This window comes from Mesoplodon densirostris, chromosome 3, assembly GCF_025265405.1.
Source record: "Mesoplodon densirostris isolate mMesDen1 chromosome 3, mMesDen1 primary haplotype, whole genome shotgun sequence".
Lineage (NCBI taxonomy): Eukaryota > Metazoa > Chordata > Mammalia > Artiodactyla > Ziphiidae > Mesoplodon > Mesoplodon densirostris.
The window spans coordinates 75,670,000-75,695,436 of record NC_082663.1 but is presented as its reverse complement, the minus strand read 5'-3'; positions in this window follow the sequence as shown (position 1 = coordinate 75,695,436).

Genomic DNA, 25,437 nt, shown 5'->3' with positions numbered 1-25,437 from the left:
CTCTGATCAACTTAAGAAAGAAATATAGAGATAATTAAATGTATCACCATCTAGCATCATGTCCTCCTGAATGTTTCTTCCCACTATGCTTTACAAAGCCAAGGGAGGCCAATCGCTTTTTCCTTTGCCTCCCTGCCGTTCCAACAATTATCATTATCTCTAATCCCAGATTTGCTCATCCTGCTGAGCGTCCAATAGCTATTAAAGATAGCTTTTTGCAGTGTTAACTGAAGCCCTCAGTCCAGGGGTGGCGTGTGGATATTTTGGCATATTTTAAACCATGCTTTTTTGAATGGCTTATTGTAATTTATCTAAGATATTTTCAGCTAAAAAACGTATTCACCTTACCTGACTTGAAACACAGGGCTAGAAAGTTGTATGCTGTTCTTATTTCAGGATTCTTATTGATTAAGGGAATTTTGTTTATTATGTTTATTTGTAAATTTGTTGTGTGAGACCAAAATTTACTCGTAATAGTCATGACAACAAAGGCATCAATAGTACTGATAATATTCCAAATTTATCAGTCAAGACCTAAAGGGGTGGGATAGGGAGGGTGGGAGGGAGACACAAGAGGGAGGGGATCTGGGGACATAGGCATACATATGGCTGATTCAGTTTGATATACAGCAGAAACTAACACAACATTGTAAAGCAATTATACTCTAATAAAAATGAAAAAAAAAAAGATGTGAAGACACAGGGAAGTGTATGTCATTCGAATTAACCTTTTTTTATAGATTCAAATAATAGGTGTGATTAAAAAACACTTAGCATCATCACCCACAGGTCTATCTGAGCTCGCCCTTTGTCCCATTTACTTTTGAAAATAAAAATGAACTGAATACAAATAAATACACTAAAATAAAAATAAAATAAATGATGGCAACACAAAACAAAAATAAAATAAAATTTATCAGCCAAGTAAAAAACCAAGACTTTACTAGAAATAACAGAATAACACATGACCCCTTCTGAAAAGTTCATATAAACATGAAATTCTTAGTGCAACTATTAAGGCTGAAATCCTTTTCTCTGTCAGTCTTTATCCTATCAGATAAGGATGCTAAGCTACAAGTTTTTGAGTGAGGCCTGACTTTGAAAGAGCTAGAAAATGTCCCTATGAGCAAGTCTCTCTGTGCCTCCCTGGCTTTGCACTGCCAGCTCTATTAAATTTAAGAGTTGGGCTTATGGATCCTTACATTGTCTTCCAGATGACTTGCATGATTCCTTAACTCACCTTCAAATGTGCATATGTTGATAGTGTGAGGGACCTACCAAATAAAATGTTCAAAATGTAAATGTGTTAGATTTTATGAGGTGAATTTGAGAAATTATTATGGCTCATAATGACAATATGTGGAGACAAAGGTTTTGTCTTCATGGAACCAAGAAGTTAAGCAAAAGATTATACACACACACACACACACACACACATTTCAGTCGCTAAGCATATTTTCAAACATCTGGATCTTTTACATTATGGAGACCAAAACATCCAGATGTTTTCCCTGAATTTTAGTGCAAGGCATATTTTCAATACATCCATTGAAAATCAATATCACTAACCCCAAAGAACAGTACATGTATGGCTTGTGTGCGTGTGTGTGTGTGTGTGTGTGAGAGAGAGAGAGAGAGAGAGAGAGAGAGAGGAAGAAAAGGAGGAGGGAGGGAGGAAAAATTCCCAGGTTTCTACTCCACAGCTTATAACACAATATATCCTACAACCACTTGCTGAAAAAAATGAGTGAATTTCTCAAGCTTAATGCCATCTTGACTTTGGTCTCAGTCTTAAAGGAAGGATTTATCATGATTTCATCTCTACATGGACAAAGAATATTCATTTTAAACATATTACTGTTTATAATTGAATGTGTGTGTGCGTGTGTGTGTGTTTTCACAATGTCTCGTAACTTACCCTGTATTTTATTTTACCTAAATTCTTGCTCTCAAATATATGTAGACCTGCACCATCCTTTTATTGCTCACTGTGTTTGTGTTGGAAACAGGTGGGGAGAACCCTTTCAAGTGAGCTGCAGGACTGCAGGACTACTTGGGTCACAAAAGGAGTTTGCTTTCCTGACTTGTCAGTTCAAGTTACTGTAAAAAGAGCAGCTCTTAAAAATGCATGACTTCATGTGGTCAAATGTGTCAAAAATGGTTTAAAATAATACAATCCTAAGAACCATAGGGGGTGGGAGTGAACAGCATAAAGAATTACTGGTATTTTCCTCTCTATATCCCATATTTATAGCCAGTGCCATAAAGGCACACCAGGAACACATGTGAGATGCAGTCATGTTCTCCAAAAAAATTTTGCCAAAATTACTGCATTTACTATGGTTATACTTATTAATTATCTTGATATGTATTGCTGGAGTGTCTATCTCTAAATGCTCATGTGCTTTGACTTCGAAGCAATTCTTGCTCTAATCATGAGATGAGGAAGGACGCTGTAGAGTGTGACTTCTGAATGCTATGGTGTAACATTCTGGGAGTAGTCACCAGATAAATCACACTCTTAGGGGAATCATTTACAAGTTTTAAAACAATCCTACCCTTTTACCTTAAGTGAAAAGAAGCCTGGAACAATACTGAGTAACTAAGAGCACTTCCTAATTATGCTGATTCTTTTTCAAAGTTGTATCAGTGTACATTTGACTGGGATGCTCTGACTTACATATAATTTTAAGTCAAATTGTTATGAAATAGGAAATATTTTTAGTTTTATAATATATACTTCAATTATTGTGAATATTATGCACCTAATCATGAGAGAAATGGCTTTAATTTACATTCTAAGGAGTTCACTAGTTGGAACATGATTTTTTCTCTTTAAACATGTTCATTTAATTTTGTAGTTTGAACGTTGCATTCTATATCCTACACTCTATTCACTGATGGTACCAAATTCAGCAAAAATATGTGCATTAATTTATGTAGGTGGAGCTATCTTTACTCACGCAAATTAAGCAGAATGGTGTATGGTAACGTAACCTGCACCCTCAAAGGCTCCTCGGTGTGTCTGTGTTGGTTCTGTTCACAAACCAATGCACTGCAATCTTGCAGGTACAAATTTGGAAGCTTTTTCGAAAACTATGGTGCATCATTTTATTCTTGAAAAATGATTAGTATGTTAGCTTAAAAATTTCATACTGCAAATTATATTTTATTCTGGAAATTCATGAAAGCCTAAGTTTAAATAGATTGTCATCATTTTCTTAGCCTAAAAGCACAGAAGAAACTCAATATATCTGAAGGTATTTTTCTTTGGAAATTCAGGCCTGTAATATGTGTTGAGGATAAGTAAACAGTTGGCAAGGAACTCCCTCTTGTGGTCAAACATTCTTAATTAGAAAAAGAGATATGTGCTCAACCGATGGTCTGGATTATTAAAACGTGGGTCACTTGTAACCACTAAGATTAACAATACTGATATAAGTGGTTTTACTGAAGCAATCCATTGCAAATTAGAGCTGAATTCTGAAACATATGCTCTTAATTTTTCCTAAAACAGAGCTTTGCACTGCTGTTCAGGATAAATCCACTTTGAATTTCAATTTCCAAGGTTTCTTGTTACTTTTAAAATACATAATATTCTTTTAAAACTATATGCACACACACACTTAAATACATACATATAGTATACATATATATCATTGTCAGTCACAGAGTGGAAGACGTTTATGAATTCAGTATTGTAAGAAGCTCATATCCTCTTTGTTTTGATCTCAGCACTTTGTTTTCTCATAGTTTCTAAAACTGTAGGACCACTAAATGTTTCTTTAAGCAGCAGGAGAAACAGTTCCCATATACTGTTAACCAATGCTCTCCCAGAGTACCAGTGGCAACAGTCTATTGTCAGAGGTAATAAATGCCTGACATCCAATCAGAAATGTTCTAAACACTTACTATGAATGAAGCAAATTACCAGACACATAATGAAGCTGACAAATTCTGATTTTCTTCCTGATTGTTTCACCTAAGCAGTGTCTCCAACCACTTCACAAGATAGGTAATAGGCAGACACTATCTGTCCTAGTACTGAGTATGCAATTCACTTCCACGATATCAAATTAAAACCTGATGCCAAGAAGCCTGGGATTTAACTTACCTTCTGACAGCACATCAAAGGTTGGGAAGAAGGCCCTGTGCTCAGATCAGGTCACTGCTGCAAGTTCAAATACTAACGATACTATCTGAACCAACTTCTTTTGGGAATGACTTCAATATCAGCAAAAGAAGGCTCCCAAGTTCAATCGAGTCATTATTTAAGGGTGAAAGAGAGTGAGAGAGATGCTCATCATATAAGTTCTGCAGTTTGTGCAAGAATGTCTACATGTGGAGAGAGCTATTTCTGTACACGTGCTGGTTCCAACATCCCTTTGCCTGCCTAAAGTTAAACACTCAATTAATCATCAGCCAAATTATGCACTTGTGCTTTCTTTATACAAAGCTAGGGAAGAATATGTGTGAGAGGACAAAATTGTTTGTCTTTAAATTTTTATTCATATTTCCCAGCTGTTCTTTTTGTTAAGTTCTGTTGACTATGGTGTATTTATGTTAAAATTGTTTTCCTTATTTTTTTATTGATATAAAACTCGGTATGTTCACTATAGAAAAATCAAAAGTGTACGCATTTTTTATAATATTAGAAACATAAACATTTGTGTTTCCCAAAACATGGGTAACTGTGTAGTAGTTTTAACAACGTTATTTAACAGACATTAACTAATTTTTATGTTCATAGATGGGTTTTTTTTAATATTCTCATTTTTAACATCAGCATACCCTCTACTCTCTATTGTATGAATAAACTATAATGTATATACTCGAACTACCATTTAAATATCTTTGCGGGCCTCCCTGGTGGCGCAAGTGGTTGAGAGTCCGCCTGCCGATGCAGGGGATACGGGTTCGTGCCCCGGTTTGGGAGGATCCCATATGCCGCGGAGCGGCTGGGCCCTTGAGCCATGGCCGCTGAGCCTGCGCGTCCGGAGCCTGCGCGTCCGGAGCCTGTGCTCCACAACGGGGGAGGCCACAACAGTGAGAGGCCCGCATACCGCAAAAAAAAAAAATAAATAAAATAAATAAATAAATAAATATCTTTGCAACTTTTTCAATATTAAGAAAAAATTATAAATATTCACATAGTTATATCTTTACTCACATGCCTACTGCAAATATTTCATACATTGTATGAAAATGGATGGCTGGTCTACATTGTATCTTTTGTGCCTACGGCAGACATTGTTACCATGTTTCATTGACTTTAAGATACCATCAAGATTAGACACATCACTATTTCATGTTTGATTAAAAAAGAAAAAAATAATACTGCCAATAAGACTGAGACATGTCATTGATTGTTAGACACATCTCAAATTCAGAGAAGGAAAAGTATTAATCCCAGCATACATGAGACACTGTGATGACTCATGACACTTTTTTCTACTAAATCTGAATACAGTTTCAGATTATTTTGCAATACAACAGTTCCTACAGGCATACCAATGGGGAGGGGTAATTTAGTATGGGAATGATTGGATGTTGAGAATTGCCTGTGATGACACAGGGAAATTTGAAATCCTCTACTTAGTAAAGAGGTATAAATCAAGCTGTATGATAAACGCAGTATACTGTGCACCACTCTAATCCTGTCTTTTGAAAAAGTTAATTGACTGAAGGAATTTCTCAGAAATACATCTCTCTCTTTCTCTCTCTCTTTGGCTTTCAACAATAAGCTAGAAAGCATATGGGAAGAAGGGAAGGGAAAATAGATAAAGGGAGAAAGAAAAATAGCATTAATCAAGTTTCCAAGTATTAGAAGCCATATTTATGTATTTCATGGCTATTTTTTACTTGATACTCCCAGGAACCTGAAAAGCTTTTACTTGCACATTTTTATAGGTAAGGAACCTGAGTCTTGGGTTAGTGAATAACTTATTCAAATTCACACAGCCATCAGGGGTGCAACTGTTGGGATTAACATCCAAATATACATGATTCCAACTGTTTTGTCTTCTCTATGACCTTAGAACAACACCCTGAAATTTACCTTGTAGGCAATTTGGCTCCACAAATTATTCAGCAAAGCAAAGGGTACCTGTACACAATCAGAACTAGAATCTCCTGATATGGGCCAGATATCATATTTATATTTAATTTTATCTGATATATTCTGATTATTTGTCTATGCTCTGGACAGTTCCACAGAGAAAAACCTGCTACTGACACCTGATCATCACTCGAACTCATAGGAATATTCCCACTCATTCTTCTTCACTTTGGCTGTATATTTCTGTGCATTATGATTCATCTCAAGGTGCTGGAGCTGCAATTTCTCAGGATACTCTGCTATCCCCTTTGGTTTGACTTATCTCTCTCTCTCTCTCTCTCTCTCTCTCTCACACACACACACACACACACACACACACACACAAAAAGGAGGTGGAAATGTTCCTGTGTTCCTGGCCTAGCTTTTATTGGCCTTCATAGTAGAGCTATATCTTTCTTTTAAAATGGAATATAGTTTTGCTCCATGAATAAATTTTTCTATTTTAAAATTATTGAAACTCTTCTAATAATGTCATTGTATGTCAAGGTGAAGAAGATTTAGGCCAAGGAGAAGTAGAATTAGGTCAGCTAATCAAAATAGTTTTGGAGGAAACTGTCTGTAATTTTAGCAAAACCAACTTACCTGTTCATTTTAAGGAGACATTTTGTTCTTTGTGGAACATGCAACTTCATTTTAAGGCTTTTTTTTCTGTGAAGAAGTTGTTCCCTCTGGCGTTTGAAACTACTGCATAAGCCTATTGTGATTTTTTGTTTTGGTGGAAACCATGACTCCCTTGGGTGTATTACTCTGGTTTAAAGTGGCCCCTCAATTGTAAATGATCACACATTGTAAATGATCACATGGACCATTTATACAGAGGTATTTCTTTTTGGAGCAACAGTTAAATCAAGTGTTTTTGTGCCACACCAGGGACACAACATGCTCCAATAGATAAGCCACTGGTCTAAGGATGTAAAAACCTTCATATTTTCAGTTCGCTCATATTCTTTGTTATCTATGTAGAGCCATGTAGTTAAATCTTGTTAATTTGAATTCAGAGACATTAAAAACACCAAAAGAAAGGATTCGAAAAGTTAGATACTTCATGTTAACTGAAATTGAGCAACTACTTAACTTCTTTTTTGATTAAAAAAAATCAGTGGAAATATTTTATGCTTTTTAAAGTAGGGAGGATATCATGAGAACAGAAAAATAAAATCTCTTTTATAACAATGGTTTCAATATGGGAGTCCAGGTGTTTATGAATGATGAAACTAGGAACTGAGGTCTCCAAGTTCTTATCAAGATATTAAAAATATATAATGAACAGTGAAGTAAAATGTTAACTTCCTTGATTTTTCCTAAAATTATATCAACTCAACTATCATGACACCATTTTTATAATGCTCAAAACATTTTATTGGTAGTTATATAATATTTAATTTTTAAAATAGAAAACGTATTAGCTAATCAACAAAGGTTGATAAGCAAAAATATTTCTAAACAGAGGACCAATGAAGGGAAAATAATAAAAGCGTTAATAGTAAAAGTGAGCTTCAACAATTCATAGTTTCCCTTCTTTGGCATTAAGCTACTACATAAGGAAAAGACTTTTAAGATCACAGAATCCCTTTGCAAAAAATCAATTATCAAGAAGTTCATGATTTAAGGAACTAAATACTAATATAATTGGCATTTCTATACATAAGCATTAAAATTTCCTCAATCACAAAAGATAAAATATATTTTTCCTTTGTTATCTTGCTTTCTATAATGGATATAATTTCATCCTGTTGAACAATTTATACAGAATGGGTATAATATAAACTGACAATTGACTCAAGCTTATGCACTATTAGATATGAGAGCACTGAACAGGAATCTGTGAGTTATTGCTTGGTGTAAAGAGGAGGAAAGACAGCTTTCATAATAATGTGAAAATGCCAGGAGCAATGGTTAAGCCAAATGAGAAAGTGACTCTTCCCATCAATAGGAATGAATTATAATTATCCCCATTGCCACAGCATTAGGAAAGGCAGTGTAACTAAGACAACCAGAGGCCAAATTTGGTGAGCCAAACCAATCCTAACTTGAAAGTAATTTTGAAAAAAGCTTTAGGTGGGAGAACTTATGTCAAAGACACCTGGCGAAGATTTAGTTGTCATTTTCACTTTGATCAACTGAACTCGCATAAATATTATTTTATTTAATTATGTGTTATGAGACCCTGGAAAAGGGTGACTCTTTGTAGTACATACAATGTGAAACATTTGTAAGATCTGTAATACATGGAAGAAGTAAGGAGTAATTGATCCTAGAATTTCTTTCTAAGAAAGATCTTTACTCATATTTAGCTTTATAATCTAATTTTTATAATTTTCTAATTTACCTTTAAGACAAGTAATAAAATGAATATTGCTTCCTTTTTTTCTATAAGTTGAGTATCTCCTTCCCATGAACTGTCAGCTACATAAAGACCTTAGTTAGAGGTTCCTCTCAGGAATTGTCATTTGTACTTTCCTGGACTGACTGAAACTCATCTGAGTTTTATAATTAATGATTATGTTTCCCAGATAGAAGGGGGAAAAACATATAATCAACTTTCCATTGAAAAAGTTGCTTTTACTTTTATTTTTCTATTTTTCTGACTAGAAGAGATTTCAGATTAAGATTAAGTTGGGTGAAAGAGCACTTGAATAAAAATTTGAAGATATGCAGTATTTCATCATGTTTAGAGCTCAGAACCGAGAGACAAATTTTATGGGTTCAAGTCTCTGGCCAACTATATGACCTTGGATAAATTAGGTCAGTGTGTTTCAGTTTTCACATCTATCAAATGGGGATAATACTACAAGTAATGGTGCACATTAACAGTATACTACTGCTGTTAGTAAAATTATGTAGCTTAGAGTCTCAATTTCCTCATCAGTAAAAAGGGATTTGATTAAATAATCTCTACTTTTGACTACATTTTGGAAATTTTGTATTAAAATTAATTATATATGACAGGAAAAAGTTTTAAAAATAATTTTGATGACATCTGCCAGACAGATAAATTTCACTAATAGTTAAATATTTAATAATGCTATTTAATAATATTTATGTTTATATAAGTATGTATATTATATAAATTAATATTATATAACTATACATAATTATAATTGCTACATTATATAAACATTTATATTGTAATAATATTTAATAATATTTACTTTGTCCCAGCATGAAGTTAACATCTTTAGTGTAATGGGTTTTCATAAATTTGAAGATGGTATTTAATGTGTTCTTTAAAGGGAATACATGCAGCAAATCTGGAATCAGTTATTATCTTCTGTGTAGGAAGGTATAAAATATAAGAAATAGGTAAGGTATATTTAGAAGAGAAAATATTTAAACAGAAATTATAAAGGAAGATGGGAAAAGAGAGAAAAGAGAATGAAACAGAGAAAGACTATGTAGCTGATGAAGCAAGAGTGACTGGAGAAGGTGTGTGAGAAATACCCATCAGTGAAATGTTCTTCAGGATATCTACTATTGGTAACTCTGAATATCCCCATATACTTTAAATAAAAAGAATAACTAATTATATCCAAGAAAAAGTGTGGAGCTTTAGTAGACAACTGAAGTTAAGTTGTTATCAACTTAAAATAGACTGTTTTAACTCTAAGATTTTTTTTATAAGCCACATGGTAACTACAAAGCAAAAGCCTATAGTAGATACACAGTAGACAAACAGAAAGGAATCAAAGCAGTAAATAATCAAATCAAAAAGAAGACAGAAAGAAAGGAACAAACGATTTATAAAATATCCAGAAAACAATTAACAAAATGACAGTAGTGAGCACTCACCTACCAATAATCATTTTAAATTTAAATAGATTAAGTTCTCCAATCAAAAGACATAGAGTGGATTAATGGGTAAAGACCAAGCTCTATGCTACCTATGAGAAACTCACTTCAGCTTTAAGATCACATATAGGCTTAAGGTGAAGCAATAAAAGATATTCCATGCAAATGGAAATCAAAGAGAAGAGAGTTAGCTATACTTACATCAGACAAAACAGATTTTAAGTCAAAAACTGTAACAAGAGACAAAGATGTACATTATATAATGATAAATGTTTAATTCATCAAGAGGATATAACAATTGCAAATACTTATGCACCAATATGGGAGCACCTAAATACAAAAAGCAAATACTAATAGATTGGAAGGGAGAAATAAACAGAAATACAATAATAGTAGGGGAATTTAAAACTCACTTTCAACAACAGAAAAATCATTCAAATAAACAATCAATATGGGAAAAAAACATCCTGAACTATACATTAGACCAAATAGACCTAACAGACATATATAGAATATTCCAGCCAACAGTAGCAGAATTCACATCCTTCTCAGGAAGTTCACACAGAATATTGGCCAGGATAAATCATAAGTTAGGCCACAAATAATGTCTTAACAAATTTAAGAAGACTGGAATCATATCAAGCAATTTTTCCCAACCAGTATGGTATGAAGCTACAAAGCAGTAACAGGAGGTAATTGGAACACAAACATATGGATATAAAACAGCATGCTCCTGAATAACTAATGGGTCAAAGGAGAAATCAGAAGTTATCCTGGGACTAATGAAAACGGAAATACAACATACCAAAACTTACGGGGTGCACCAAAAGCAGTCTAAGAAGGAAGTTTATAGCTATAAATTCTTCCTTAAAGGAAAAAAAGAAAAATCTCAAATAAACAACCTAACTTCACCTCAAGGAACTAGAAAAAGAAGAACAAACTAAGTCCACAGTTATTAGAAGAAAGGAAATAGAATCAAAGTAGATAGGAATGAAATAGAGACTAGAAAGATAACATAAAACAAACCTAAGAGGTTTTTTGTTATTGTGCTTGTTAAATATAACAGTATTGACAAAACTTTAGCTAGAATAATTAAGAAAAAAAAGAGAAGACTCAAACAAATACAATCAGAAATGTCAGAGGAGAAATTATAACTGATACTACAGTAATACATAGGATTATAAGAGATGACTATGAAAAATTATACATCAACAAATTGGATAACCTAGAGGAAATAGATAACTTAATAGAAACATACCAACCAAAACTGAATCATGAAGAAACAAACAATCTGAACAGACCAATTAATAGTAAGAAAATTGTTTGTTGGGAGGTGTTTGATTACTGATTCAAAGTCCAAGACCAGAAGGCATCACTGGTAAAGTCTACCAAACATTTAAAGAAGAAATAATGCCAATCCTTCTTAAACTCTTCCAAAAAATTGAAGAAGAGGGAACACTTCCAAACTCAACTTACAAAGCCAAAATTACCAATAATAAAGCCAGATAAGAACACCAAAAGAAAATAAAATTATAGGCAAATAACCCTGATGAACATAGTTGTAAAAATTCTCAACAAAATATGAGCAGACCATATTCAATGGAACATTAAAAGGATCATAGACTGTGCTCAAGTGGAATTTAACTTTGGGGGATATAAGGATGGTTACATGTCCATAAATGAGACAATGTGATACACCATATTAAGAAAATGAAGGCTAAAAAACATGATTAAATAAATGCAGAAAAAGCAATTGATAAAATTCAATTGCATGATTGATAAATCAATTCATGATTAAAACCCTCAAATTAGATATGGAAGGAATGCACATCAACAAATTAAGGGCTGTATATGACAAGCCTACAGTTAACATCATACTCAGTGGTGGAAAGCTTTCTTCTAAGATCAGGAACAAGACAAGGATGCCCACTCTCACAAATTTTATTCAACAATAGTACTGAAGTCCTAGCTAAAGCAGTTACACAAGAAAAAGAAATAAAAGGTATTGAAATAAGAAAGGAAGAAGTAAAATTGTCTCTATTTGTAGATGTAATCATCTTATATATAGAAAACTCTAAAGATTCTACCAAAGAAACTGTTAGAATTGATAAATTAATTCAGTAAACCTGCAGGATACAAAGTCATCATGCAAAAATCAATGGCTTTTATATACAATATCAACATCAGAAGAAGAAATTAAGAAAACAATGCCATTTATAACAGCATAAAAAAGAATAAAATACTTATGAATACATTTAGCCAAGGAAGTGAAAGATCTGCACATGGAAAACTACAAAGTGCTGATGAAAGAAATTGAAGAAGACAAACAAAAAAGATGGAAATATTTCTCATGTTCATGATTGGAAAAATTAATATTGTTAAATCTTCATACCACCCAAAGTGATCTACAGATTAAATGTAATCTCTATCAAAATTCCAACAGTATTTTTTACAGAAATAAGAAAAACAATTCTAAAATTCATGTGGAACACAAAATACCCCAAATAACTGGTACCTGAGCAAAAAGAGCAAAGCTGGATGCATTACATTTTCTGATTTCAAATATATTATAAAGCTATAGGAATAAAAACAATGTGATACTGGCATAAAACAGACATAGAGATCAATGGAATAAAACAGAGAGCCCAGAACTAAATCTATGCATTTATGGTCAATTGATCTTTGACAATGTTGCCAAGAACACACAATGGGGAAAGGATGGTATCTTCAATAAATATTGTCTAGAAAACTGTATTGCTACATGCAGAAAAATGAAATTGGACCCCTATCTCACTCCATATATAGAAATCAACTCAAAATCAACTAAATATTTAAATGTAAAATTATATCATAGAACAATTAGAATAAAACTCAAGGGAAAATGATTCTTGACATTGCTTTTAGCAATTATTTTTTGGATATGACTATAAAAGCACAGGCAATGAAAGCAAAAATAGACAAACAGAACTACATTAAACTAAACAGTTTCTGCACAACATAAACAAAATCAACAAAATGAAACTGCAACTTATAGAATGGGAATATATTTTCAAACCATTTATCTGATAAGGGGTTAATATCATAAATACATAGGGAACTTTTACAACACAATAGCAAAAAAAGAAAATTAATGAAACAAAAACAACCCAATTTAAAAAAGGACAGAAGATCTGAATAGACATTTTTCCAAAAAAAAGACATATAAATGGCTGACAGGTATCTGAAAAGGTGCTCAACATCACTAATCATCAGGGAAATGAAAATCAAGACCACAGTGAGAAGTCCTAGCTAAAGCAATTACACAAGAAAAAGAAATAAAAGGTATTGAAATAAGAAAGGAAGAAGTAAAATTGTCTCGGCTTGTAGATGACATCATCTTATTATGTCATACCTATTAGGATGTCTATTATCAAAAAGACAAGAGATAACAAATGTTGGCAAGGATGTGGAGAGGAGGGAACCCTTGTACACTTCAGTGGGAATGTAAATTGGAATAGTCATTGTGGAAAACAGAATGGAGCTTCCTCAAAAAATTAAAAAAAGAACTACCATATGATCCAGCAATCCTACTTTTCCATGTATATCCCAAGGAAATGAAATCATTATCTGGAAGAGATATCTGGACTCCTACATTCAGGGCAGCACTATTCACAATAGTCAAAATATGAAAATAACTTAAGTGTCTGTTGAAAGATGAATGGATAAAGAAAATGTGGTATGTATGTATATGTGTGTGTGTGTGTGTGCATGCACATGCATGCACACACACACAGAGTGGAATATTATTCAGTCTTAGAAAAAGAGGGAAATCTTGCCATTTGTAACATACGAATGAAAGTATAGGACATTAGCCTAAATGAAGTAAGTCAGATAGAGAAACACAGTGTATGGTGTCACTTATTTGTCAATCTTAACAACAACAACAACCAAAAAATAAAAACAAATGAACCCATAGAAACAGAGAGTAAAATGGTGGTTGCCAGGGGCTGGAAGGTTCAGAAAATGGGTAAATGTTGTTCAAAGGGTACAAACTTTCAGTTATAAGAAGAATAAGTTCTGAGAATCTAATGCACATGATGACTATATTTATTAATATGTATTTTTTACTTGAAATTTGCTAAAAGAGTAGATCTTAAGAATTCTCTCACACACGCAAAAACTGTATGAGGTGATGGATTTGTTAATTAACTTGACTGTGGTAATCATTTTAACAATGTGCATGTATACCAAATAATCACACTGTTCACTTTAAATATATTATGGTTTTGTCAATTATACTTCAGTAAAGCTGGGGAAAAACTCTATACCTACAAATTTGATAACTTAGATAAATTGGACTAATTCCTTGAAAGAAACACTCCACCAAAACTTAAAAAAATTAATAATCTAAATTGTATCAAAAATTAATAACCATCTGAAATAGAAAGAAACAGGTTGATATTGTTTCACTGCTGAATTCTACAAAGCATTTAAAGAAAAAGTGACAAGAATTTTCTACAAACTCTTACATAAAACAGAGGCAGAAGGGAAACTTCCTAACTCAGTCTGTGAGGACAAACTTACCCTAATACCAAAACCAGATAAAGACATTACAAGAGAGCACACATTACAAACCAATGTCTCACATTAACAGAGACATAAAAATAACACAGACATTCTCAACAAAATGTGAGCAAACTGAATCTAACAATGTATAGAAAAATTATACACCATGGACAAGTGGGATTTATTTCAGGTATGCAAGGCTGGTTCAACATTAGAAAATGAGTTAATGCATTCCATCACATCAACAGGTTAAAAACAAAAAGTCATATGATTATATCAATAGGTACAGAAACAGCATTTGACAAAATCCAGTATCCATATACATGATAAAAACTCTCAGCAAACTAGGAATAAAAAGGAACTCCCACAACTTGATAAACAACATTTAGGTAAGGGGACCTTCAACATGGCGGAATAAGATGTGGAGATCACCTTCCTTCCCACAAACAGATCAAAAATACATCTACATGTGGAACAACTCTTACAGAACACCTACTGAACGCTGGCAGAAGACCTCAGACTTCCCAAAAGGCAAGAAACTCCCCACGTACCTGGGTAGGGCAAAAGAAAAAAGAAAAAATGGACACAAAAGAATAGGGACAGGACCTGCACCTCCGGGAGTGAGCTGTCAAGGAGGAAAAGTTTCCACACACTAGGAAGCCCCTTCTCTGGTGGAGAAAGGGAGTGGCAGGGGGGAAGCTTTGGAGCCACAGCGGAGAGCGCAGCAACAGGGGTGTGGAGGGCAAAGTGGAGAGATTCCTGCACAGAGGATCAGTGCCGACCAGCACTCACCAGCCCGAGAGGCTTGTCTGCTCACCCACCTAGGCAGGTGGAGGCAGGGATCTGAGGCTCCAGCTTTGAGGTCAGACCCCAAGGAGAGGACTGGTTGGCTGCGTGAACACAGTCTGAAGGGGGCTAGTGCACCACAACTAGACAGGAGGTAGTCCAGGAAAAAGTCTGTAACTGCCTAAGAGGCAAGAGACCATTGTTTCAGGGTGTGCGAAGAGAGGGGATACCGAATGCTGCTTAAAGGCGCTCCAGATACAGGAGCGAACCACTGCTATCAGCACGGACACCAGAGACGGGCATGAGACACTAAGGCTGCTGCTGCAGCCACCAAGAAGCATGTGTGCAAGCACAGGTCACTATCCACACCTCCCCTCCTGGGAGCCTGTGCAGCCCGCCACAGCCAGGGTCCTGTAATCCAGGGACAACTCCCCCAGGAGAACATACAGTGTGCCTGTTGCAATGTCACGCTGGCCTCTGCTGCCACAGGCTTGCCCCGCATTTCCTACCCCACCCTCCCCCCAGTCTGAGTGCATCAGAGCCCCCTAATCAGCTGCTACTTTAACCCCGTCCTGTCTGAGCAAAGAACAGACACCCTCAGGTGACCTACACACAGAGGTGGGGCCACATCCAAAGCTGAACCCCAGGAGATGCAAACAAAGAAGAAAAAGGGAACTCTCCCAGCAGCCTCAGGAGCAGCGGATTAAATCTCCACAATCAACTTGTACCATGCATCTCTGGAATACCTGATAAATAATGAATCATCCCAAAATTGAGGCGGTGGACTATGGGACCAACTGTAGACTTGGGGTTTGCTTTCTGCATCTAATTTGTTTCTGGTTTTATGTTTACCTTACTTTAGTATTTAGAGCGTATTATCACTGGTAGATGTGTTTATTGATTTGGTTGCTCTCTTCCTTTTTTTTTTTTTTTTTTTTTTTTTTTTGCTGTACGCGGGCCTCTCACTGCTGTGGCCTCTCCCGTTGCAGAGCACAGGCTCCGGACACACAGGCTCCGCGGCCATGGCTCGCGGGCCCAGCCGCTCCACGGCATGTGGGATCTTCCGGGATCGGGGCACGAACCCGTGTCCCCTGCATCGGCAGGCGGACTCTCAACCACTGCGCCACCAGGGAAGCCCTCTTCCTTTTTTTTATTATATATATATATTTTTTTCCATTTTCTCTTTTTGTCAGTGTGTATGTGTATGCTTCTTTCTGAGATTTTGTCCATATACTTTTGCTTTTACCATTTGTCCTAGGATTCTGTCTGTCCACTATTCTTTCTTTTTTTTTTTTAGTATAGTTTTTAGTGCTTGTAATCATTGGTGGATTGGTTTTTTGGTTTGGTTGCTCTTTCTTTCTTTCTTTTTTTTCTCTTCTTGCTTTAATTATTTCTTTATTTTTAATAATAAATTTTTTAATTTTTAATTTTAATTATTTACTTTATTTTATGTTTTCTTTCTTTCTTTTTTTTCTCCCTATTCTTGAGCCATGTGGCTGACAGGGTCTTGGTGCTCTGGGCGGGTGTCAGGCCTGAGCCTCTGAGGAGGGAGAGCCGAGTTCAGGACATTGGTCCACCAGAGACCTCACAGCCTCACGTAATATCAAATGGCAAAAGCTCTCCCAGAGATCTCCATCTCAACGCTAAGACCCAGCTACACTCAAGGACCAGCAAGCTACAGTGCTGGACTCTCTATGCCAAATAACTAGCAAGACAGAAACACAACCACACCCATTAGCAGAGAGGCTGCCTAAAATCATAATAAGGTTACAGACACCCCAAAACACACCACCAGACTCAGTCCTGCCCACCAGAAACACAAGATCCAGCCCCACGCAAGAGAACATAGGAACCAGTCCCCTCCACCAGGAAACCTACACAACCCACTGAACCAAACAGAGCTATAGGGGGCAGACACCAAAAACAAAAGGAACTATGAAACTGAAGGCTGTGAAAAGGAGACCCCAAACACAGTAAGCTAAGCAAAATGAGAAGACAGAGAAACACACAGCAGATGAAGGAGCAAGGTAAAAACCCACCAGACCAAACAAGTGAAGAGGAAATAAGTAGTATACCTGAAAAAGAATTCAGAGTAATGATAGTAAAGATGATAAAAAATCTTGGAAATAGAATGGAGAAAATACAAGAAATGTTTAACAAGAACCTAGAAGAACTAAAGAGCAAACAATGATGAACAACACAATATAGGAAATTAAAAATTCTATACAAGAATCAATAGCAGAATAACTGAGGTAAAAGAATGGAAAGTGACCTGGAAGATAAAATAGTGGAAATAACTACCACAGAGCAGAATAAAGAAAAATAATGAAAAGAATTGAGGACAGTCTCGGAGTCCTCTGGGACAACATTAAATGCACCAACATTCAAATTATAGGGGTCGCAGAAGAAGAAGAGAAAAAGAAATGGACTGAGAAAATATTTGAAGAGATTATAGTTGAAAACTTCCCTAATATGGGAAAGGAAATAGTCAATCAAGTCCAAGAACCATAGAGAGTCCCATACAGGATAAATCCAAAGAGAAACATGTGAAGACATATATTAATCAAACTATCAAAAAGTAAATACAAAGAAAAAATATTAAAAGCAGCAAGGGAAAAACAACAAACCACATACAAGGGAATCCCCATAAGGTTAACAGCTGAACTTTCAGCAGAAACACTGCAAGCCAGAAGGGAGTGGCAGGACGTATTTAAAGTTATGAAAGGGAAAAACCTACAACCAAGAGTACTCTACCCAGCAAGAATCTCATTCAGATTCGATGGAGAAATCAAAAGCTTTTCAGGAAAGCAAAAGCTAAGAGAATTCAGCACCACCAAACCAGGTTTACAACAAATGCTACAGAAACTTCTCTAGGCGGGAAACACAAGAGAAGAAAGAGACCCACAAAAACAAACCCAAAACAATTAAGAAAATGGTAATAGGAACATACATATTGATAATTACTTAAAATGTAAATGGATTAAAGGCTCCTACCAAAAGACATAGACTGGCTGAACGGATACAAAAACAAGACCCATATATATGCTCTATACAAGAGACCACCACTTCAGACCTAGGGACACATACAGACTGAAAGTGAAGAGATGGAAAAAGATATTACATGCAAATGGAAATCAAAAGAAAACTGAAGTAGCAATTCTTATATCAAACAAAATAGACTTTAAAAATGAAGACTATTACAAGAGACAAAAAAGCCACTACACAATGATTAAGGAACCAATCCAAGAAGAAGATATAAAGATTGTAAATATTTATGCATCCAACATCGGAGCACCTGAATACATAAGGCAAATGCAAACAGCCATAAAAGGGGAAATTGACAGTAACACAATCATAGTAGGGGACTTTAACACCCCAATTTCACCAATGGACAGATCATCCAAATTGAAAATAAATAAGGAAACACAAGCTTTAAATGATACATTAAACAAGATGGACTTAATAGATATTTATAGGACATTCCATCCAAAAACAACAGAATATACTTTCTTCTCCAGTGCTCATGGAATATACTCCAGGATAGATCATATCTTGGGTCACAAGCCCTGGTAAATTTTAAAAAACTGAAATCAAATCAAGTGTCTTTTCTGACCACAACGCTATGAGACTAGATATCAATTGGAGGAAAAATCCTGTAAAAAATACAAACACATGGAGGGTAAACAATACATTACTATGTAACCAAGAGATCACTGAAGAAATCAAAGAGGAAATCAAAAGTACCTAGAAACAAATGGCATGGAAAACACGATGACCCCAAACCTATGGGATGTGGCAAAAGCAGTTCTAAGAGGTAAGTTTATAGCAATACAATCCTACCTCAAGAAACAAGAAACATCTCAAATAAACAACCTAACCTTACACCTAAAGCAGTTAGACAAAGAAGAACAAAAAACTTCAAAGTTAGCAGAAGGAAAGAAATACAGATCAGATCAGAAATAAATGGAAAAAAATGAATGAAACAATAGCAAAGATCAATAAAACTAAAAGCTGGTTCTTTGAGAAGATAAACAAAATTGATAAACCATTAGCCAGACTCATCAAGAAAAAAAGGGAGAAGACTCAAATCAATAGAATTAGAAATGAAAAAGGAGAAGTAACAATGGATACTGCAGAAATGCAAAGGATCATGAGAGATTCTACGAGCAACTCTATGCCAATAAAATGGACCGTCTGGAAGAAATGGACAAATACTTAGAAAAGTACAACCTTCCAAGACTGAACCAGGAAGAAACACAAAATATAAACAGACAAATCACAAGCACTGAAATTGAAACTGTGTTTAAAAATCTTCCAACAAACCAAAGCCTAGGACCAGATGGCTTCACAGGTGAATTCTATCAAACATTTAGAGAAGAGCTAACACCTATCTTTCTCAAACTCTTCCAAAATATAGCAGAGGGAGAAACACTCCCTAACTCATTCTATGAGGCCACCATCACCCTGATACCAAAACCAGACAAAGATGTCAAAAAGAAAGAAAATTATAGTCCAATATCACTGATGAACATAGATGCAAAAATCCTCAATAAAATACTAGCAAACAGAATCCAACAGCACGTTAAAAGGATCATACACCATGATCAAGTGTGGTTTATCCCAAGAATGCAATGATTCTTCAATGTATGCCAATCAAGGTGATAAACTATATTAAAAAATTGAAGGACAAAAACCATATGATCCTCTCAATACATGCAGAAAAAGCTTTCAACAAAATACAACACCCATTTATGATAAAAACCCTCCAGATAGTAGACAGAGGGTACTTACCTCAACATAATAAAGGCCATATATGACAAACCCACAGCCAAACTCATTCTCAATAGTGAAAAACTGAAACCTTTTCTACTAAGATCAGGACGACAGGGTTGCCCACTCTCACCACTTTTATTCAACAGTTTTGGAAGTTTTAGCCACAGCAATCAGAGAAGAAAAACAAATAAAAGAATCCAAATTGGAAAAGAATTAGTAAAAGTGTCACTGTTTGCAGATGACATGATACTATACATAGAGAATCCTAAATATGCTACGAGAAAACTACTAGAGCTAATCAATGAATTTGGTAAAGTAGCAGGATGCAAAATTAATGCAAAGAAATCTCTTGCATTCCTATACACTCATGATGAAAAATCTGAAAGAGAAATTAAGGAAACACTCCCATTTACCACTGCAACAAAAAGAATAAAATACCTAGGAATAAACCTACCTAAGGAGACAAAATACCTGTATGCAGAGAACTATAAGACACTGATGAAAGAAATTAAAGATGATACAAACAGATGGAGAGATATACCACGTTCTTGGATTCGAAGAATCGACATTGTGAAAATGACTATACCACCCAAAGCAATCTGCAGATTCAATGCAATCCATAACAAACTACCAATGGCATTTTTCACAGAACTAGAACAAAAAATTTCACAACTTGTATGAAAACACAAAGGACTCTGAATAGCAAAAGCAATCTTGAGAAAGAAAAACGGAGCTGGAGGAAGCAGGCTCCCTGACTTCAGACTATACTACAGAGCCACAGTAATCAAGACAGTATGGTACTGGCACAAAAACAGAAATATAGATCAATGGAACAGGATAGAAAGCCTAGAGATAAACCCACATACATATAGTCACCTCATCTTTGATAAAGGAGGCAAGACTATATAATGGAGAAATGACAGCCTCTTCAATATATGGTGCTGGGAAAACTGGACAGCTACATGTAAAAGAATGAAATTAGAACTCTCCCTAATACCATGCATGAAAATAAACTCAAAATGGATTAAAGATCTAAATGTAAGGCCAGACACTATAAAACTCTTAGAGGAAAACTTAGGCAGAACACTCTAAGAAATTAATCACAGAAATATCCTTTTTGACCCACCTCCTAGAGAAATGGAAATAAAAACAAAAATAAATAAATGGGACCTAATGCAACTTAAAAGCTTTTGCACAGCAAAGGAAACCATAAGCAAGACCAGAAGACAACCCTCAGAATGGGAGAAAATATTTGCAAATGAAGTAACTGACAAAGGATTAATCTGCAAAATTTACAAGCAGCTCATGCAGCTCAATATCAAATAAACAAACAACCCAATCCAAAAATGGGCAGAAGATCTAAATAGACATTTCTCCAAAGAAGATATACAGATTGCCAACAAACACGTGAAAGAATGCTCAACATCATTAATCATTAGAAAAATGAAAATTAAAACTACAATGAGATATCATCTCACACCGGTCAGAATGGCCATCATCAAAAAATCTAGAAACAATAAATGCTGGAGAGGGTGTGGAGAAAAGGGAGCACTCTTGCACTGCTGGTGGGAATGTGGATTGGTACAGCCACTATGGAGAACAGTAAGGAGGTTCCTTAAAAAACTAAAAATAGAACTACCATATGACCCAGCAATCCCACTACTGGGCATATATCCTGAGAAAACCATAATTCAAAGAGAGTCGTGTACCAAAATGTTCATTGCAGCTCTATTTACAATAGCCAGGACATGGAAGCAACCTAAGTGTCCATCATTGGATGAATGGATAAAGAAGATGTGGCACATATATACAATGCAATATTACTCAGCCATAAAAAGAAACGAAATTGAGTTATTTGTAATGAGGTGGATGGACCTAGAGTCTGTCATACAGAGTGAAGTAAGTCAGAGAGAGAAAAACAAATACCATATGCTAACACATATATATGGAATCTAAGAAAAAAAAATGTCATGAAGAACCTAGAGGTAAGATGGGAATAAAGACACAGACCTACTAGAGAATGGACTTGACGATATGGGGAGGGGGAAGGGTAAGCTGGGACAAAGTGAGAGAGTGGCATGGACATATATATACTACCAAACGTAAAATAGATAGCTAGTGGGAAGCAGCCACATAACACAGGGAGATCAGCTTGGTGCTTTGTGACCGCCTGGAGGGGTGGGATCGGGAGTGTGGGAGGCAGGGAGATGCAAGAGGGAAGAGATATGGAAACATATGTATATGTATAACTGATTCACTTTGTTATAAAGCAGAAACTAACACACCAATGTAAAGCAATTATACTCCAATAAAGATGTTAAAAAAATTTCACTTACAGTTTCATCAAAAAGAATTAAATATGGAATAAATCTAGTGAGTTAAAAGACTTGTACTAAGAAAACTATAGTACACTGATGAAAGAAATTGAGGACAACAATAACAGATGGAAAGACATACTGTGCTCATAGATTGGAAGAATCAGTATTGTTAAAAAGACCATACTACTCAAGGCAATGTACAAATTCAGTGCAATCCCTGTCAAAACATCAATGGCATTTTTCATAGAACTAGAAGAAATAATCCGAAAATATGTGTGGAAACACTAAAGACCCTGAATAGCCAAAGCAATCTTGAGAATGAAAAACAAAGCTGGAGGTATCATGCTCCCTGATTTCAAACTATACTGCAAAACACAACAATAAAAATATTATAGTAATGGCACAAAAACAGACACATAGATCATTGGAATCAAATAGAGAGCCCAGAAAGGGACCCACATTTATATGGGCAGTTAATCTATGACAAAAAAGGCAAGAATATACAGTGGGGATGGGAAAACTGGTCAGCTATATGTAAAAGACTATATATCAAACTGGAGTACTTTCTATACCATGCATGAAAATAAATTCAAAATGAATTAAAGACTTAAATGTATAAGACATGAAATCATAAAAGTAGGCAGTAAGCTCTTTGCCATCTGTTTTAGTTATTTTTTTATATATATTTCTTTAGGCAAAGGAAACAAAAGCAAAAATAAACAAATTGGACTACACCAAACTAAAAAACTTTTGCACAGAAAAGGAAGGAAGCTTTCAACAAAAGGAAAAGGCCACCTACTGAATGGGAGAAGATATTTGCAAATGATATATCTGATAAGAGGTTAATATACCAAATATACAAAGAAATCATACAACTCAACATCAAAAAATCAAATAACCTGATTAAAAAATGGACAAAGATTCTAAATAGATATTTTTTCCAAAAGAGACAAACAGATGACCAAGACGCACATGAAAAGATGCTCAACTCAGTATCACTAATCATCAGGCAAATACAAATCAGAATCACAATGAGATATGCCCTCACACCTGTCAGAATGGTTATTATCAAAAAGACAACAAATAACAAGTGTTGGTGAGGATGTGGAGAAAAGGGAACCCTCATGTACTGTTGAATTGGAGCAGCTACTATGTAAAATTGTATGGAGATGCCTCAAAAAATTTAGTAACAGAACTACCGTATGATCTAACAATTTCATTCCTGGGTATTTAATGAAAGAATACAAAACCACTAATTAGAAAAGCTATATATATATATATGTACCCCTATGTTCATTGCAGCATTATTATAATAGCCAAGAAAAGGAAGCAACTTAATTCCCATGGATATATAAATGGATAAAGAAGATGTGATACACACACACACACACACACACACACACACACACACACTGGAATATTACTCAGCCATAAAAAGAATGAAATCTTGCCATTTGCAACAACCTGGATGAACTTAAAGGGTTTCATGCTAAGTAAAGTAAGTCAGAGAAAGAAAATACTATATGATTTCACTTACATGTGGAATCTAAAAAAGAAAAAATATGAACAAACATAACAAAATAAACAGAATTATAGATACAGAGAACAAATAGGGGAGGAAAGAAACAGGTGAGAGAAATCAAGAGGGACAGACTTCCAATTTCAAAATAATTGAGTCACAGATCTGTAATGTACAGTGTGGGGAATATAGTCAATACTATGTAATATCTTTGTATGGTGACATATTATACCTAGATTTACTGTGGTAATGGTTTTGAAATGTATAGAAATATCAAATCACTATGTTGTGTAATAGGAATAAACATAGTTCTGTAGGTCAATTATACTTCAAAAACAAAGAAACTCACAGAAAATGAGATCAGATTTATGGTTACCAGAATCAAGGGTGGGAGGAGGGGCAACTGGATGAAGGCAGTCAAAAGGTACAAACTTCCAGTTATAAGATAAATAAGTACTAGGGATGTAATGTCCAACATGATAAAGGTCATTAATATGGCTGTATGTTATATATGAAAGTTAAGGGAGTAAATCCTGAGTGCTCACCACAAGGAAAAATATTTTTACTATTTCTTTAATTTCATATCTATGAGATGATACATGTTCACTAAACTTATTGTGATAATCATTTTATGACGTATATAACTCAAATCATTATGCTGAACACCTTAAACTTACACAATGTTCTATGTCAATTATATTTCAATCAAAGAGGAAGAAAAAAATCTTCAGAAAAACATAATTTACTTTCGCACCATAAAAATGAAATACTTAGCTATATATCTAACAAAATATGTTCAAGATCTATATGAGGAAAACTACATAACTGATGAAAGAAATGAAGGAAAACAAATAAATTAAAAGATGTTCCATATTCAAGGGTAGGAAGACAATATTTTAGGATGGGAATTCTTCTCAACTTGGTACATAGATTCTGTACAACCCAATTATTTTGGGGATATTGACTAAATAATTCTAAATAATTCAAAAAAATTCTGAAGTTTATAAGGAAAGTCAAAAGTCCCAGAATAGCCAACACAATAGAGAAGACCAAATTTGGAGGACTTACATTACCCAACATAAAGACTTCCTATAAAGCTCTAATGATTAAGAAATTATGATGTAAGGAAATAATAGACAATTAGATCAATAGAACAGAATAAAGAGCCCAGAAATTGACTCATACAAATGTAGCCACTGATCTTTGACAACAAACAAAAGCAATTCCAATGAGAAATAATATTTTTCACAACCATCAGTGCTGCAACAACTGGACATTCAGAAGCAAAACATGAATCTAGATATAGACCTTAGCACTCTTTACAAAAATTAACTCAAAATGGAATGTATACCTAAATTTAAAATGCAAAACAATAAAAATTCTAAAAGATAACATAGAAGAAAATGCAGGTGACCATGGGTTTGATGATTACTTTTTAGATATTTCACCAAGAACATAACCTATGAGAAAAAAAACAGTTAAGTTGGACTTCATTAAGGAAAAAAAAATTTTACTCTGTGAAAAGCAATGTTAAGAGAATAAAACACAAGCCACAGACTGGGAAAACTAGTTGCAAAACACATATCTGA